The following is a 16,792-nucleotide window of genomic DNA, read 5'->3' as shown; positions in this document are numbered from 1 at the left end:
ATTTTTTTACGTTCAGTGGATGGTGCAAAGCCATCGGTGGCTACTCGAAGATGCAGATATCTCTTGGTGCGGCGTTCACAACACCGTAGAAAAGAAAAGAAAGAGAAAGAGAGAGAGTGAAGAGGAGAGGAGAGGAGAGGAGAGAATAGGAGGAGACCGCAAGAAGAAGGAAGGTAAGTACACGCGAGAGCATCGAAGCTTGGCCACGACGCGAAGGTGGACCGTGTTCACCTCTTGTAACCGGCAAGCTAAGAACGATTTAAGCCGCGATTCCTATCTCCCTTAATTACCTTTTCGTAAGCCCTTTTTCGCGGTCCTACCGTAATCTCAGTATAGTAGTGCCTTACCGTAAGCAAAGAAGAGCCGAGTTGAAGAGGGAGGTACCGATCGTTAGATCGAAAGATTAACCGCGTAACTTGTGTCGTGTATGCTATTCTTTTTCCTTTGGTTCTCTCTTCTTTACGTTTCTCCTTTTGGCCGGTCCCTTCTTTGAACGCATATGTAAAACGAGCTTGTAACGAGCGTGTCGATCGAGAAGACAAAATCGTATACTATACCTACTACCATACACGATCATGTCTTTTCTTTTTCTTCTTTTCTTTATTCCTCCTTTCCTTATCTTTTTCTCTCTCTCTCTCTCTCTCTCTCTCTCTCTCTCTCTCTCTCTCTCTCTTCTGTTTTCTTAATCAACTTTCAATATATCCTTTCTACTATACTTTACCATAATTAGATTTCTTGATACGATATTAGATTGGAAATTTCTTTTTCCGTAGGGGCAAAAAAGAAAATTGTATTTTATCATCCCCCTTTTTTTTTTTTATCCTCTTCTATACCCTCAGTTTACTCGGCGGACTTGTATCGGTTTTGCTCGCTCATATTGAGTGGATCCATCTTTAAATATTGACGATGACGAGGACGATCCAGCCTCTTAGAGTCTCGAGAAAATACAACGGCGAGAGGGAGCAACAGAGAGAAATGTTTCAACCGGTATAAAAGTGATCAGAAAGAGAGAAAGAAAGAGAAAGAAAGAAAGAAAGAGAATAGGAAAAGAAATAAAGACTAACCTTCTTGTATTTGCCTTTTACTTGAGCCTCTCCAAGAATGCCAACCTCTCTCTCTCTCTCTCTCTCTCTCTCTCTCTTATTTTTATAAATATATACATATACTTACTTATATATTTCTTTCATTTTTCCTTTTATGGAAATATTATAATTTTGTCAAAAAAAAAATAGTATCCTCTATTATTATTTTACATTACTACCTATAAGTTTCCATTCTGATTTGAATAAAATATAAACGAATGATAATAGTACAAATTAAATGATCTTTAAATATTTAATGAATGTTAGAAAAATATACATACTTCAAATTATTCTATTTTTGTCGTTATACAAAGTTGAAATTAGAATAAGGTTAAAGATTACTGTGTCTGCAAATTGATTCTTAGCCAATACACGTAAACACATATACACTGACTCTACTTGCCTTTCACATCTTGCAATCTTCTTGCGTACGGAACATTAACATGTCCGACGCGACATTCCAAAAGGAAACCTTTTTCGATTTGTCTGAATGAAGTGTGTTCGATTGAAAATTACGCATTTAGAATTGTAAACAGTATATGCACCTTGAGCTTTGTCTGCATCCTCTTGAATGAGTATCAAAACGAAGCATAAATCGTTTCAAGATACTTTATTCTTTACTATTTTTTTTTTTTATTTTAAAAACTTCTATTCTTATATTTCTCTTTTTACTACATTTTACATAAAAGATAAAAAAGTATAAACATTTTGACAATTCAATTATTTATTGAACAGGACATGTTTATACGTTCATTCTTATTATTCTTTAAATAGAAGAACGGAATTTTATTTTCAAAAAAATCTGCAGGATCGTGACTGAAAAATAGAAACTTTCCTGTTTTCTTCCTTCCCGGAAACGTTTAAATGTTTTCTAGGGAATAAGTACGACAGTGAAGGCTGTAAAGAAGAAGAAAGAAAGGAAGGAAAAAAGAAAGAAAGAAAAGGTAGAATGGTTATTTTCTAGCGGCGAACTTGCGGCATGGAAAGAAAGAGAGAAAGATGAACGTGAAGCGTTGTGTACGCGAGCAGCATTAATCATTCCACCATGACAGGGGGAAGCATGGCGTATAATGCGTTGCATAGATTTATTTGTCGTGTGCGAGCGCGTAAGTCACCGTAGCAATGCTCGTGTCCGGTATTGCTTAGCATGCAATCCACCCTCCAGGCCAACTTACTCCACCCTTCTAATCTATTACTATCTAATCTTACTCGTGAGATCGCATAAGTTTCCATCTCGTTTCTGTCGAATCATCGATAATTATTTTCTTCCATTTCTATGATCACCTGTAGTTGAACTTTACAAAATAGAATCATTTCAATAATAATATAAAATACTATATTCTCACGTTATTCTATTTATCTGAAAAATAATATATAAAAAGGAATGATTAATAGTTCGATTATATTATTATTATGCACGTAATATAATTATTATAATATGAATACCAACTTTTTTTATTATCATTAATTACAATTAATTTAACAAGTAGTATTTACAATAAATAATTTTGCGAATCTAAAATATAAAAATACAATTATATAAGTATTAATATATTGTTTTATTATTTTGCATAAAAATTGTTCAAACTATTTAACTAAGTTTTATATGAGAGCTGATTCTAGAACTGTTGAAATTTAAAAGTCCACCTACGCGTGTTGTACATGGCGACAAAACGATGTCACGATCGCTCATCTCGTTTCGGTAAACACACATGTACAAAGGTATATATATGTATGTATGTCTCGTGCATAGGCTGGCGAAAGGGTGCAGCGAGAGCGACTATGTATGCAAATTTATGCGATTCCGAGACTCCCGGTGTCTCCCCTTGGAAAATCCGCAGGCGGCGACAGTCCGCTCAGCTATTGGGTTATCGGATACACGAACGTCCTCCTGTGTCCTCCTGCGTCCTCCTGCGTTCGCTCCGTTACCATAAATCTTGTATGCTAAAACACTGCACTCCGAAACTGGAACTCCAAAGGCTTCTTCTCCTTGGGATCCATTCTTGAAATGTAAATATGTAGAATAATGTTCGTTAAATATTCAAACGTGTTCTAAAAAATATATTTAAAAATATCTACTTAAGTATATCGTTGCTTAAAAATTATCAATTTATATATATATATCATTTTATTTAAAATTATTTTCTACACAAAACAGACATTTCTTTCGCGAAATATCATTCTTGTCTCATTTATGACGTAAATCGTGTTAAATCGAGATATGTAAATTTATTTAAAAACGGAACCATCGGATATCGTAAAATCGGGGTCATTAATTCTGGAATTCGTCGTCGCATCCAATAAGTTTCTATGTTTCTTCATCGCTCGTGTATCTGTGTATGTGTGTTGTTGTATGCATGTATATACATACGTAGTTATGGGCTGACTCGTTCGCTTTGTGCAAATAAATTCAACGCTTCGGCGTCGCGCAGAAACGAATGGGGATTAAAGGGTGCGCCATAAAGGAAAGGAGGCGGCCACGTCGAAGACAATTTGCGGCCGATTCGATGCGCTTTTTCTTTGCTACGTCGAGGAAGAAAGAGAAAAAGAGGAGAACATTCTCTCCCTCTATCTCTCTCTTTCTTATTCCGCCCTCTCGATACACCTCTTTCAGGCACGAAGAAACGCATATGTGTGCCCTCACCTTGGTTTACCTTAGAACAAAGTAGTTTTTGTTCGATCTCCAGAGCGAGTTCCTGCAAGTCACGGCGATTTCGTTGACGAGAAAATAAAAAAGAGAGAGGGTGGGGAAGGGAGTATAGTGGAGCCGTACGCGTTAGAGAAGAATCTTTATAACTCTTTCCACCACCTCCCCGCCCCCTCGTCTTTTCAACTTACTCTCCTCTTAACCTTCCTTTTGCATATCCTACATGACCTTCGAACCTGCGTGGGTGGATTCGACTTAGTCCACTAGCTAAGCAAGATCGCGAACGATGTTTCCATATATCGTAAAAATCGGTGTATGTTTCATCTCATCTTAAATTCCATCTTTCTTTATCCTTCTCATTCTTATTCGTTGTAATAGTCGCAAGTAGTAATAGTAGTAGTGCGAGTAGAAATAGTAATAATAATATAGTAGTAGTAGTATTAGTAGAAGTAGTAATAATAGTAGTTGTAGTTGTAGTATAGCAGTTCTCTTCTCGTTGGAACTCGTCTCGGTCGATTATCTGTCCTCTCAAATCTTCGTGCAAGTCGCTGCTTACCTCCGAGGCCTTTACTTTATTCCGTTTCTTGTACTTTCCTTTTAATGAACACAGAGGACTCGGAGAGACGCGCAAATCGGCAAGAAAGCAGATCGTAGGATCTTTTCGTTACGAGAATCGAGGAGAGGCATCGTTGAATCTCGATTATCCTCTAGATAAGAACGTTCTTTCCTTCTATGTATTCGCTCAATGTTCTCTCGTGATATACCGAAACTTATTTACTAATTGCAAGATTTATCATCGACAATACGACTTCTTTTTTTTATTTCCTAAGAAGATATACTTAAGAGTAATCATAATTCTTAACTTATCGTCACGGAAACATAAATTATTTCAAAAAAATTATCTACATGTAATTACACAATATTACAATATTTGTGTTTGTCGTATATAATATAAATTTATTAGTCATATAATATGATAATATAATATTTCCCGTTATTTCCGCTAGAATATATTCATTTAATTCCTTATAAATAATATTATTTATCTAGAAAAAGAATCTTTATAAATAAATAATCGATACATTAAATGAATGACATATTAAAGTGAAGAATTTTCAATCAACTGAATAAAACATTAGGCGTTAACGTTTCATACCACTTTGCTAAAGGATATATACATAAATTTGTCTATAAATTTGTAGAAAGAGATAGTATGTGTAGATGGAATCCGTTTGGTATAGAGGAGAGGAAAAAGGGGTGGGGGAAGACAAGACATGAAACGAAACGAAGGGAAGGGTTCCACCCACTAGTGGCCATTCACTCGACGTCCAAGGCTCGTGACCACCTCAGGCTGATATGTCGAACCGAAACTCTGCGTTTCTCTCTCATCCATCCTCCTTGGTTTCTCTAGCAACTCCCTATCCCCCTACTCTCACCCCTTCTCTCTCTCTCTCTCTTTCTCGATCTATCTATCTATCTCTTTCTTTCTTTCTTTCTTTCTTATTTTTTCCTCTCCTTTCCTTCCCTTCTTCTTCGTACCTCTTTCTCCGATCTCCCTGCAGCACAGATCATCCGCGAGTACCTCTTTACTCTTCCAACGTTCACGTCCGGCGTTGCTCTCACGAATACTCCTTCCCATGATTTGCTCGAAGAACGCTCGTACACCATCGTCCAAGTTTCTTTCCCGATCCTATCGATTACTCTCGCAACTTTGCCCTCTTCCGATGTTACGTCTCATAGAAGAAAGCAGACTCGTGCGAAATCATGAATGTTCTTATTTAGTTTAGAAAAAAAAAAAAAAAAAAACAAAAAAAGAAGAAAAAAAAATAATCATTTCTAAAGAGTAAAACTCATTTTTTTCCTTCGTTCGTACGTACGTTTATTTATTTATTTAGTCTATCTCTCTTTCTCAAGGATCATAAGGCTCAAGTTAAGAGATCAGTCTTACAAACTCAACGGCCCGAGGCTGATAGACTCTCGAGCTTTTCGTTCTTCTTTTCCTCTTTCTCTTTCTCTTTCTCTCAGCTTTCCCTTCCACTCTTCTTCGTATCTTCTCTTGGTACGACCCACACGCGAGCAGATAAATGGAGAATGATGGACGCAGTAAATAAAGTATAGAATACGCATATGTAAATCACGAAGGGCGCACCCACGCCCTCTTACTCGACGAGTAACTCTCTTTCTCTCTCTCTCTCTCTCTCTCTCTCTCTCTCTCTCTCTTTCTTTATTTATTTCTTTCTTTCTTTCTTTCTTTCTCTTTTTCTGGTTTTCTCTTACCACATGCGATCTCTCACCGTCTTATGTACCAAGCTATATCTTTCTTTCTCTTTTCATATACTCCTTTGGAAAGAAAGCCGACGGTTAAAGAAGGATGAAGAAAAGAAGGAGGAGGAGGTGGAGGAGGAGGAGAAGTGGGAGAAGGGAGGTGCGTAGATGGAGGTGGCTCTGTTCCACACATAATACCCTCTACTCGTATTCGTGTACGCGAAGTGCTCTTCAACTCCTTTAAAGCCTTCTCAGTGCCGAGATAAAGCAACCGTGATACTGCACTCTTCTCCTCCATCCACCTCCCTTCATCTTTTTCTTTCTCTATTTCTCCTCCTCCTCCTCCTCCTCCTCCTCCTCCTCCTCCTCCTCATCGTCTTATTCTTCTTCTTCTTCTTCTTCTTCTTACCTGCGTTATATGCTACCCTCCTCTTTCTTTTTCTTCTTTTCCTTCTTCTTATGCGTTAGACTCTCTTCTAAGGTCACTGGATTCATCGAAGGATTTCGAGAGATTCCTCTTCACGATATTACAGCTTTTATCGATACGCTCGTAACCATGTGATATGCCGTCATCGAAAGGGACAATACCATCATGTAGACTATCCGATTTTCAATTTTGCATCTCTTACCATAAGATAGAACGATGTTCTGTTTTAAAATTGAACTCTTTTAAAATAACAATAAATTATATTCTATTTACACTGTGTCAGAGTTCGAGCATGCATTAAAATATAAATATAACTTTATTATTTGAAAATATTATTTAATATATTTAATTGTGGAGAACTGAGTGGATCATGTAAAGTTCGATATTATCTTCAATGGAAAATAATTCTCTCTGATCGGTTTAAATATAATTTATATTAGTTTAAAAAACCTAAAATAATTTCACAAGTGCAATCCTTCTTAATCGCTTCGAACTATAAGATAGATAAATCTCTCTTAAAATACATAAACAAACCTAATCTCATGAACGCCATGGGAATAAAATCTAACTAATTTATCGTTTACTATGTTTAGATAATACAAACTAGAGTTTATTCCTCGAACAATGTGACTTTAATTACAGAAAAATATCAGAATAGAAAAGAGAGATTAAAAGTAAGTCTCGGTTATAATAAAATTCATCGTTTTGTAAGTAAGAAACCGTAACATTAACGTGTCCAAAGATTTATAGACGGACCAGGAAATATTCTATGAATAATGCGACAGTAGTGTTGGGTACGTAGTCTTTGGAAGAAGAAGAGGAAGAAGAAGGAGAAGAAGAAGAAGAAGGATCTCTAAAAATAGAGAAGAAATATACCTATACGTATAGACGTTGATCTCCCTTGAATTTTCGAAGGGACACCTATGTATATAAGTACTCTCGAGTATAAGGACTACTATCTTGCTTCCTTTTCTTGTATGTGCTCTCGAAAGAACCAAGCGGCAGTATAGAGAGAACAGATATATATACACAAAAAAGAAAGGAAGAAAAAGGGAAAGAGAAAGAGAGAGAGGCGTCTAAATCGTAAATAAGGAGTCGACTGTCCTTTTTTAAGCGGCATGAGGCATCATGGGCGACTCGGGTGGGTACACCGAGAAAGGGGACCCCACTGATTGTCCGTAAAGAATGGTAGCCGCATGACGGCTCCATTGTCGAGCATACGCCGCTCACTCTCTCTCTCTTTCTCTTCCTCTTTCTTTCTTTCTTTTTTTCTTTCCCTCAGTTATACTGGTATATGTATATATATATATGCATATATAGATATATGTATGAAGATACACCCCACTGGTCCATCGGTAGCCATTTTGTGCCTTCTCGCAGCCAAGAAAATAACGATAGTTAACGTTAACGTGTATTCCTTTTATGTATCCTGTCTATCTCTTTTGCATACCTTCTACTCGATGCCACGATCCCTTGGTTTGTGAAACTTTAAGCTAGCTCTATCCGATCGATAGGAAAGATTATCCTTTATTGTTCAATTCTTTCATCTCTGTGATGAAGTAGAAAGGATCGAAGGAATAAGTAAAAAGATCTCGTTGAGTTTCTTATTCGTTTCCTGATCATCATTGACAGATGATTGAAACAGTTTTTCTTTCTTTTTTTATTTTCCTTTGGTAAGATAAAATAAACTTTCGCCAGGCCATATGTCTGTATAAAATATTTGTAAATATACTTCCTCTCGTAATACTTGCGTCACGCATGTGACCGAATGTTTTTTTTCTGGAAATGTTAAACAAAATTTGAATTAACTTCACAAGGAAAAGAAAAAGAAGAAGAAGAAGATGAAGGAGAATAAAAAAGTGTGTTATTCTTTTTTCTCTGTTTTTTTTTCTCCCCGAAATAATCAACATCTTTCTTTGCTTACAATAGTCCCTTGATCGTATTCTCTTTTCTTCTTTCTCTTTCTCGGAAGAAAGAAACACCTGTTGATCAATACGAACCTGTTGCTTTTAGCACAGGCTCGCTCGTACCTTCGTCTCGATTTTGTCGACTTTTTTATGAAGCTTATAATCGTCTTGTGTATTCCTTTTTACAAAGGATCCAACTGTTAAGTATTCTTTTACGTAAAATTTATTTAACATTATAATTATAAATATAATATTTCATTCTTTCGTGAGAATATCAACCACTTGTTGAACGTAATCCACTTGTTGATCGCAATCCACTTGTTGATCATAAATCCTCTTTTCAATGTTTTTTTTTTTTAACGAAATCAAAAAAGAAATAAATTGTTTTGTCCACGCTAAATTAATCGCGTTAAAAGGAATTAGTCTTATTTTCTTATATATTCTTCATTACAGTGTATCACTTATCTAATGCTTTTTTAACATACAATTTATTTAACATAATTATTGTTAATATAATATTTTGTTCTATCGTAGAAATCAACAACAACTTGTTGATCATAAATCTTCTTTTCAATGTTGTTTTTTTTCTTCTTTTCAACGAGAACAAAAAAAAGGATGAAAGAACAAAATAAATCGTTTTGTCGAGATAACCACAAGAGGGACTTATTTTCAAACTAAAATAAATATTGTTGTTTATCGAACAGAGAGAGAGGAAGAGGAAAAGGAAGAGAGGAAATGAAAGAGAGAGAGATAGATAGCTAGGAACTGGGAGGGTTGAGAATTTACAAGAGAGAAAAATGTTAATGAGGCAATTGAAAATCTGAAGAGTTGCACCGACGTTGAAAGAGGAACGTCGTCTTGCTTATTTGTAGAAGACTCGTTTCGCTTTCGGTCATCGAGTCCATGACTCCCTCGAGTGCTTCTTTTTGAAGCTCTTAAGTGCTTACGATCGTTTCTCTTTTGGATCGTCCTGGTGCGTCCTTCGATTCACATCCTCTCTTCCGGAATTGACTTGAGAATAAGAATAAAATGAAACAAGAAAAACAAGAGGGAAAAAGGTAAGAGACAGAGAGATACGATGCTTTGTGGCCATGAAGTGCGTTCGTTTCCAGGCATATCTTTAAATTGGGTACTCCGAAAGAAATAACCGTATGCATTATTCATGCTCGAAGGAAGAAGAAGGGACGCACGAAATCCATACCGCATGAATTAAAGCTTCGTGCGAGATCGTCTATCGTCCGAATTCCTTCCAATACAATGAATCTTTGCTTTTTTTTTCTCTCTCTTTCTCTCTCTTTCCAAAAATATTTTTTAGTTTGAATGATTAAGTATGAACGGTTTATTTTGTCTCATCAGAGTTTAAAGTGTCTTCAAAAATAGAAAAAGAAAAAAGAGTATATGCATTAAAGTTCCAAAGTTCCATGCTCGCATCATCTCTCTCACTTTCTCTCTCTCTCTCTCTCTTTCTTGTTGGACCCATCATTAGAGTGGACCCACCTCTCGGTGAAGCCATTACCCATTCAAATTACGCTTATCGCTCGCTCCCTCTTCAAGTACTACGTGCACCTTTTAAAGCGCTTCTGAAAATGGACGTCAAGAGAGAAAGAGACAGGAAGACACGAGGCGTTTAGAAGACTGAGACGAGATAAATCTTCATGTACATGGAGAGTGAAAGAAAGGGAAAAAAAGAGTAAGAGAGAAGCACATTATCGGTCTCTTTTTGCTCTTCTATGTTGTGTAGGACCGAAGAGAGAACGAGTCGCATGAGTCTCTTGTGTGATCTCTCAAATGACGATCTACATATATATACACAGATGCACGTGAATAATATACATATTGCATGCATACGCAAGTGCATACGTGTAAATGTAGGTGGTATATATAATATGTATAAGCGAAGGTAGTTAGCAGGACGATCTATATGTACATACACAGATACACGAAAGCATACGTACATAAATAAATAAATATATACATAGAACTATATATACATATATATGCATATATATGTATAAAATATATGTGAGTGAAGGGAGTAGGCACACTCTCTCAAGTTTCTCTGCTTCTTCATAGCACTCACGACCACTCCCAATCGCGTATGGCAACCGTCCATCCGGCTGTCCTTTCCATTCGGTCCAAGAATTATGCCACGTTCGCGTGCTCCTCCCGATGCTGCACCGATATCATCGCCCACCAAAGTGAAACCGTCGCGTCGGTGCTTTAAGCCGACGCTTTAACCCCATTAACACACAAAACTTCTATCCTTTTATTTTTCTTCGACGGGATTAAAGCCTCTTATTCTTCACGAAGAATAATCTTTTCTTTAATTCTGAGAATGACGTGACAAGTGAGATGATGCTAAATATACTTCATTAACTCTCTCTCTCTCTCTCTCTCATTATATTTTTTTGTACATTCGTACATACAACTAACTATAGAAAATTCTCTTTCTGCTTGATAACGTCACGATCAGTTTGAAAAACCGATCACAGAGAGAATATAATGACTTTAAAACGTCACGTTCAATATGTGTATGTGTGTGTGTGTGTGTGTGTGCACGCGTGCGTGCTCATTAAACGTCTTGTAACGAGGTTAAATCGAATTGCAATAATTACTCCTTAGAAGGAGAGGAGACACGATGTATATGGTCTGACTGTCTTGTTTTTAAACTGACCACTGATGAATGTCTCTTCTCATCGGGATATATTCGTTAAGTGAAACTATCTCTTGAGTTTGATACTAATGAAGTCGAAATTGTATTACGATTAACTCATTAAGCTTCTCAACCATTTATTGCGTAATACTTGTCTTATTACTCTACACACTGTCATCACAGGTAAGAGCTACGTGTTAATTAAAGCTAACTCGTTTGCTAATGTTTTATACGATTACTTTTTAAGTAAGGATAAGCAGAATGAGTTAATGTATAACTTACGATTTATTTTTGTCTACTTATTGTGTAACGTGATACGTATATATGTATATTATTATATGTAATCTGATAAACATTAAAAAATATTTTTATTATACGTTGAAACTTCATACGAAAAAGTCCAGAAAAGGAAGCTTTCGTTCTTATCTCAAATACAAAAGATCTCTCTATCTAGCTTCATTTAACGAGCATTGTCCGGTACGAATATACGCGTGTACTTAGATTGCAGATATACATACATGTACCCTTGAAGCGTTATCATCGGCAGGTGCATGGACGCATTCGTCCGCGTTACAAGTAACCACGTGGTAGGAATAATTACAACGTTCTCTTCGATATGAACAGTTATGGCAGCGGACAAACAATTTTTCTATGGTAGGGGGAGGGGGCGGAGACCCCTGTAGCGTGCTCGTGACCACCCGGTACCATTCTACAGTTTTTGGTGGGGAGGCACGGGCCGTAGTTAACCTTCCTTTTCGTTTGGTGGGTCCGGCATACAGTGTCTCTCAACCTTCTCTTTTATTTTATTTTCCAAAACACATCTAATTATTATTATTATTTGTTTATATAATCACACATTTACAAAAATTAATTAATCATAAAAATCGATAATTATATTAGTCAATGAGAAAAATATATATTTGAATATTAAATGAATAAAAAAAAAGAAAAGAAAAAAGAAGTTAGTCTAAATAACGAAGAAATGAGGATGCGCGTGTTGGTCGCCGTAAGCGATTCGGCCACAACGCTTTAATCATAGCGTTTTTCTTTGAACGAAGACACGGTGAGACGTTCTTCGAGCGTGAAAGCAGGAAGTCTGTGCGCGGTGGTACGCGACGGAGCCGCTGGTTGAGCACCGCAAACGAAGCGTAGTCGGCGGCATGAGAATTTTCCCACAGTCCCCACCACAGAACCACGTGGCTCTGTGAGACGCACACCCGCTCTCGCGACGTTGCCACACCTCTGACCGACTGAGAGGCACTGCGTCTCTCTCTTTCTCTCTCTCTCATTCTCTCTCTTTCTCTTTCTCTCCTCTCTCTTTGGAGCTTCGGTCCAGCGGGAAAAGAGCGGCCCCTCTGCTCTCGAGTAAGAGAGAGAAAGAGAGAGATCGAGAGAAAGGGAGACGTCCGGATAGAGCCACTTCGAATCCAACCAACAGAGAGAGAGAGAGAGACAGACAGACAAACAGAAAAAGAGAGAAAGAGAGAAAGGTTGAGAGAGAGAGAGTAAGACTATCCTAGGGTGAAGTTCCCTACGGAGCAATGATTTTTTAGGAAAGGATACGTATAATACTATGGTAAAGAGGAAGAGAGAGAAAGAGGAAGAGATAGAACAGTTACGCTACTGTCGTGAACTCTATGAACAGACACGGTACAACAGGGTGTACCATACGGTAACATTCTACACACACAATGACATGACTATAAATATATATATATATACTATTCATGTATTCCTTCTATTTTATATAGTAACATGTGGTCATGTTAATTGAACAAATTTTTCATATAACAATTTGCTCGGTTAACAATAAAAGATATACATATTGTTAATAGATATATATTGTTTTATTTAAATAATATATTTCTTAGAAAAAAATTCTTATTATATTTTTTTCTTCGAGGAAAAGAAAAATGGGAATATTTAATACATCGGTGACAATCTATGTATATATATGATATCTCAAAAATAAAATATCTACTCTTCCGGTGGATAATCGGAAGAGATAGGAACCTACTACTTCCTAGTCACATGTATATGTAGAGTCAAATAAAATGATATCCTCGTGGTAAAGGGAAGCCGCAATGGTGTTGCGGAAGAGAATAAAGGGTTTCTATCTCACTCGTGTTACTTTTCCGTGCATCGATGTCGATTCAATCTTGTTCTTCAAGTGGGATCTAGAGAGTCTGGTTTAGTATATAGTGAGGTAGGAAGAGTAAGGGGGAAGGAACAGGACCCTCGAGGAAATATTTGGACAGGTTCGTAACTAGTCTTCTTCGGGGTTTGGTGTTCCGATAAACGGCTTATCCTTTCGTTTCTTTCTTTTTGATTGTAAAAAGAGAGAAAGAGAGAGAGGGATAGATAAAGAACAACGAAATAAAAAAGACAGAAAGAATCGGTCTTCTGAGATTTTCTTAAAACTTTTAAAAGATAAATAAGATCATTTGGATCGAGTTGTTTTCTCGGACTAATTGCAACGACTTTGCGAGATTCTTCAAATTCCTCTTTGGAGAATCCTGTCTTACTGCTATTTGGAATCGTGAAACTTCGTTCTCCGGTATCACACCGCTCTATATATTATACATTATATGTATGTACTTCATTATATAAAATTTAACAAAGTTATAGGATAATATTACTTGCTTAAAGTTTAAACGAGAAAAGAAGGGTATCTCTTTAACTCAATCTTCGAATGAATAATAAAGTACGAGTGTTTATTAGCTTGTTATTGAACAAACGTTATCATATTCTTGAAAGGATCCGTTCACTTTTCTCCCTTTCTGTTTTACTATAAAAATTCGTAATTTCGTAAGATTGTAAAAAATAATCGTAATACTTAAAACAGATCTTATTACTTTGAGTAAAAAACCAAGGCACGTCATGTCTCGTCACGGCCCTGGATTTGTAACGAAGTAACGGATACGTATCCTTCTTTTAAAATAGGGTCCACACGCAACAAGCATACGCATACACATGCGCAGAAAGTACGCGAGAGAGAGAGAGAGAGAGAGAGAGAGAGAGAGAGAGAGAGAGAGAGAGAGAGAGAGAAAGAGAGAGAGAGAGAGANAGAGAGAGAGAGAGAGAGAGAGAGAGAGAGAAAGAACGAAGAGAGATGAAAACGCGGTTGAGTGTAGTTGCAGCCTCCGATCGTTGCTATCTAGGGTGAGGACAATTGCAATTATGGTAGTTCATTTAGGTCGATTTGTAAGTGGCTTAACTCTTCCGCCGTTTTTCAACACACTTTCCAACGATCAACGTCAACATTTTTCTTCTCTCTCGTGTCGAATAGAGTTATTTTTATGTTTCTTTCGTATACTTTTTTCTTCCACATTTCCGATAACAAAAAAAATTGATTTTCTTTTCACGAATAAGTACAAATACAAAAAGTTGCTTCGGAGGGTTGCCATCAGAGTTGGTTATTTCAGAAAGAAGAGAAGTTCGACCCCTTGTGAAAATAAAACGTAGAGTCATTTAGAAGAAGGCAACGCTTATCCCTCGGCAAATACACACACATGTATACATGCACATATGTAATACTTATATATCCCCGTGAAGAAGGGACGTCCTCCTCGCAATACATTTATTTCTTCCTACATGCACAATCATGCACGAGCACGCAAAGGCGTGTATTTCTCGACTCCGTCTATTCGAAACTTATCCCTTTTTAACACTGTTCACGAAACATAGTTTGCATGTGAATCCGCAAATTCTAGCCTATCGTTTGTTCCCAAGACAATTTCCCGTAGAATCTTGGTAAGATGTAGAGATTCGTGTGAAATATCTCGTTAAATATGCTGATGATTTTTTTCGATAATTTCGATGTTCCTTCAAAGAGATGGAAGGGTGGGAGATGAAGTTTGATGATATGTCTTTTATGAAAGAGGGAGATAGAGAAAGAGAAAACGAAAGAGAGAGAGAGAGAGAGAGAGAGAGAGAGAGAGAGAGAGAAAAGGTGAGAGAAAAAAAGATAATAAAAGAAAATAATACGAAGATAGCAGCGTCAGTTCAAAAATGAACTCGTTATAAGCGAGATACGGTAATTCGCTTGCGGAGGTGGATGGGAACTTTTAAAAAAAAGAAAAAAGAAAAAAGGAGGAGGGTGAGGCGTAGACCAGGATGAAGCGATAAAAGAAGACGAATACGAGTGCGTCACGAATCGTCGTGTAAATATGTGCGAGAACTTGATTCTTAAGAAGAAAGGAGAAACTCTTTTGTGTGTCGGCTGATGGTATCGATATTAACAGGAATCGATTAGTCTCGCATGAAGAACCAAGCTCTCTTTCTCTCTCGCTCTCTCGTCATCAGAGAGGTTCATTTTATACTTTTTAATTTCTTAATATCATCGACACGTAATTTCAGTTTTTCTTTCCGATGTATCCTAAATTGTTCGAAGATTAACAAAAAGTCAAGTATTTTACCTTTCTAATCTCTTGCCAGAGATTAGAAAATCATTTTCAGTTTTTATGATTATAAGAGGAAAGAAAAACATTAAACTCCCTTTCGAGCTTATGAAACCTTAGCATAATTTCTATCAGATTTTTATTTTTAAATCGTTGTTTGTATAAAAATAAAAATCAAGTGAATGCTTCCGTAAAGAGTTAACACAGCTGACGTTGCGGTCGCGTGCGATAGCGTGGAAGAAATCCGCGATTCCCTTGAAATTTGAGAAAAGAAACCTGCTTAAAATTCCGGTTCAAAATTCTGATTCGAAGCCGTTCGACGTCTAACGTATCTGCTTTCTAACATTTCTTGAGAATAAAAGAAAAAATAGTTCCCTCGTTTTTTAAAAGACTAAATTCCATCGTAAATATACAACAAAAAAATGTATGTCTAATAATACGGATAAGAATGAAGCTGAGAAACCTTTCATTTCTTTTATGCTTAATTAGGTTCCTTGAGACCATAAAAATTCAAAAGAATGCATAATCAAAATAGCTTTTACAATAATTTTTCGAATAATCGTAGTTTTTAAAGGAAAAATAAAATGTTTCGGATGATTTTAATATTAACATAAATGCATCAAATAAAAATGTTAATCGATGTTCATTCAAGTTTTTTGTTTAATCTACAAATCAAAAAGAAAAATGAACATAGCGGAACGAAATACGTTCGTACGTCGTATAAAGAAGCAAAATATCAAAGACTCGAAGTGACGAGTCCTTACTTCGTCGCTTTTTCAAGTTCATCGAACCGCCTTCATGCTTTAAAGAGTTAAAACTACGGAAGCGTAACAATAGGCATGCGACTCGTAACATAAAGAGGAGGAAGGTCACGCGACTCCGTTTCTAATCCATTATCTCCCACGATTAAATATTTGATTTAGCTTTGTCCAGAAGATAAGAAAAAGAAAAAAAGAATAGAATAGTAAGAAAGAGAAAGATAGATGATCGGTTGATATATATTAAATTTTGTCTACGATGCTTTTAGAATGTGCAACCAAGTATCTTATTATATTTATTATTATTCGAAAAGACAAATATAATAATATTCAATGGTCTAAAACTATTATAATAAAATTCAATTTTATTCAAACAGAACAACGACAATTCTATTTAATCGAACGTTTCTAAAAAATAAATTACATTTGTACTGAAGTAAATGAATTACAAACTAATATATTAAACAATCAATCATTCGATTGATTTTATTACACACCACGGAGACGGATTAGAATTCGTCTAACAATAAGTTCCTATTTCCTACGAGCTCATTCGGAAGCGGAAGAAACTCGTTGCTACATCGATCGACCGATTTCACGGTTATCGAAGGCAATCGCTTTATCTGCAAAGGCATCGTAGGTACCAGTCTCTT

General features: G+C 36.4%; 1 protein-coding gene across 1 annotated transcript in view; it reads left to right on the top strand.

Annotated features, from left to right (window-relative positions):
* The window catches only part of LOC106789311 (neurogenic locus Notch protein), a 104,465-nt gene that overhangs the window by 44,155 nt on the left and 43,518 nt on the right, over positions 1–16,792 (top strand). The window lies entirely within an intron of this gene.

This window comes from Polistes canadensis, unplaced genomic scaffold (assembly GCF_001313835.1).
Source record: "Polistes canadensis isolate GaletaPanama2010 unplaced genomic scaffold, ASM131383v1 scaffold_176, whole genome shotgun sequence".
Lineage (NCBI taxonomy): Eukaryota > Metazoa > Arthropoda > Insecta > Hymenoptera > Vespidae > Polistes > Polistes canadensis.
This window is presented reverse-complemented; position numbering and strand designations above follow the sequence as displayed.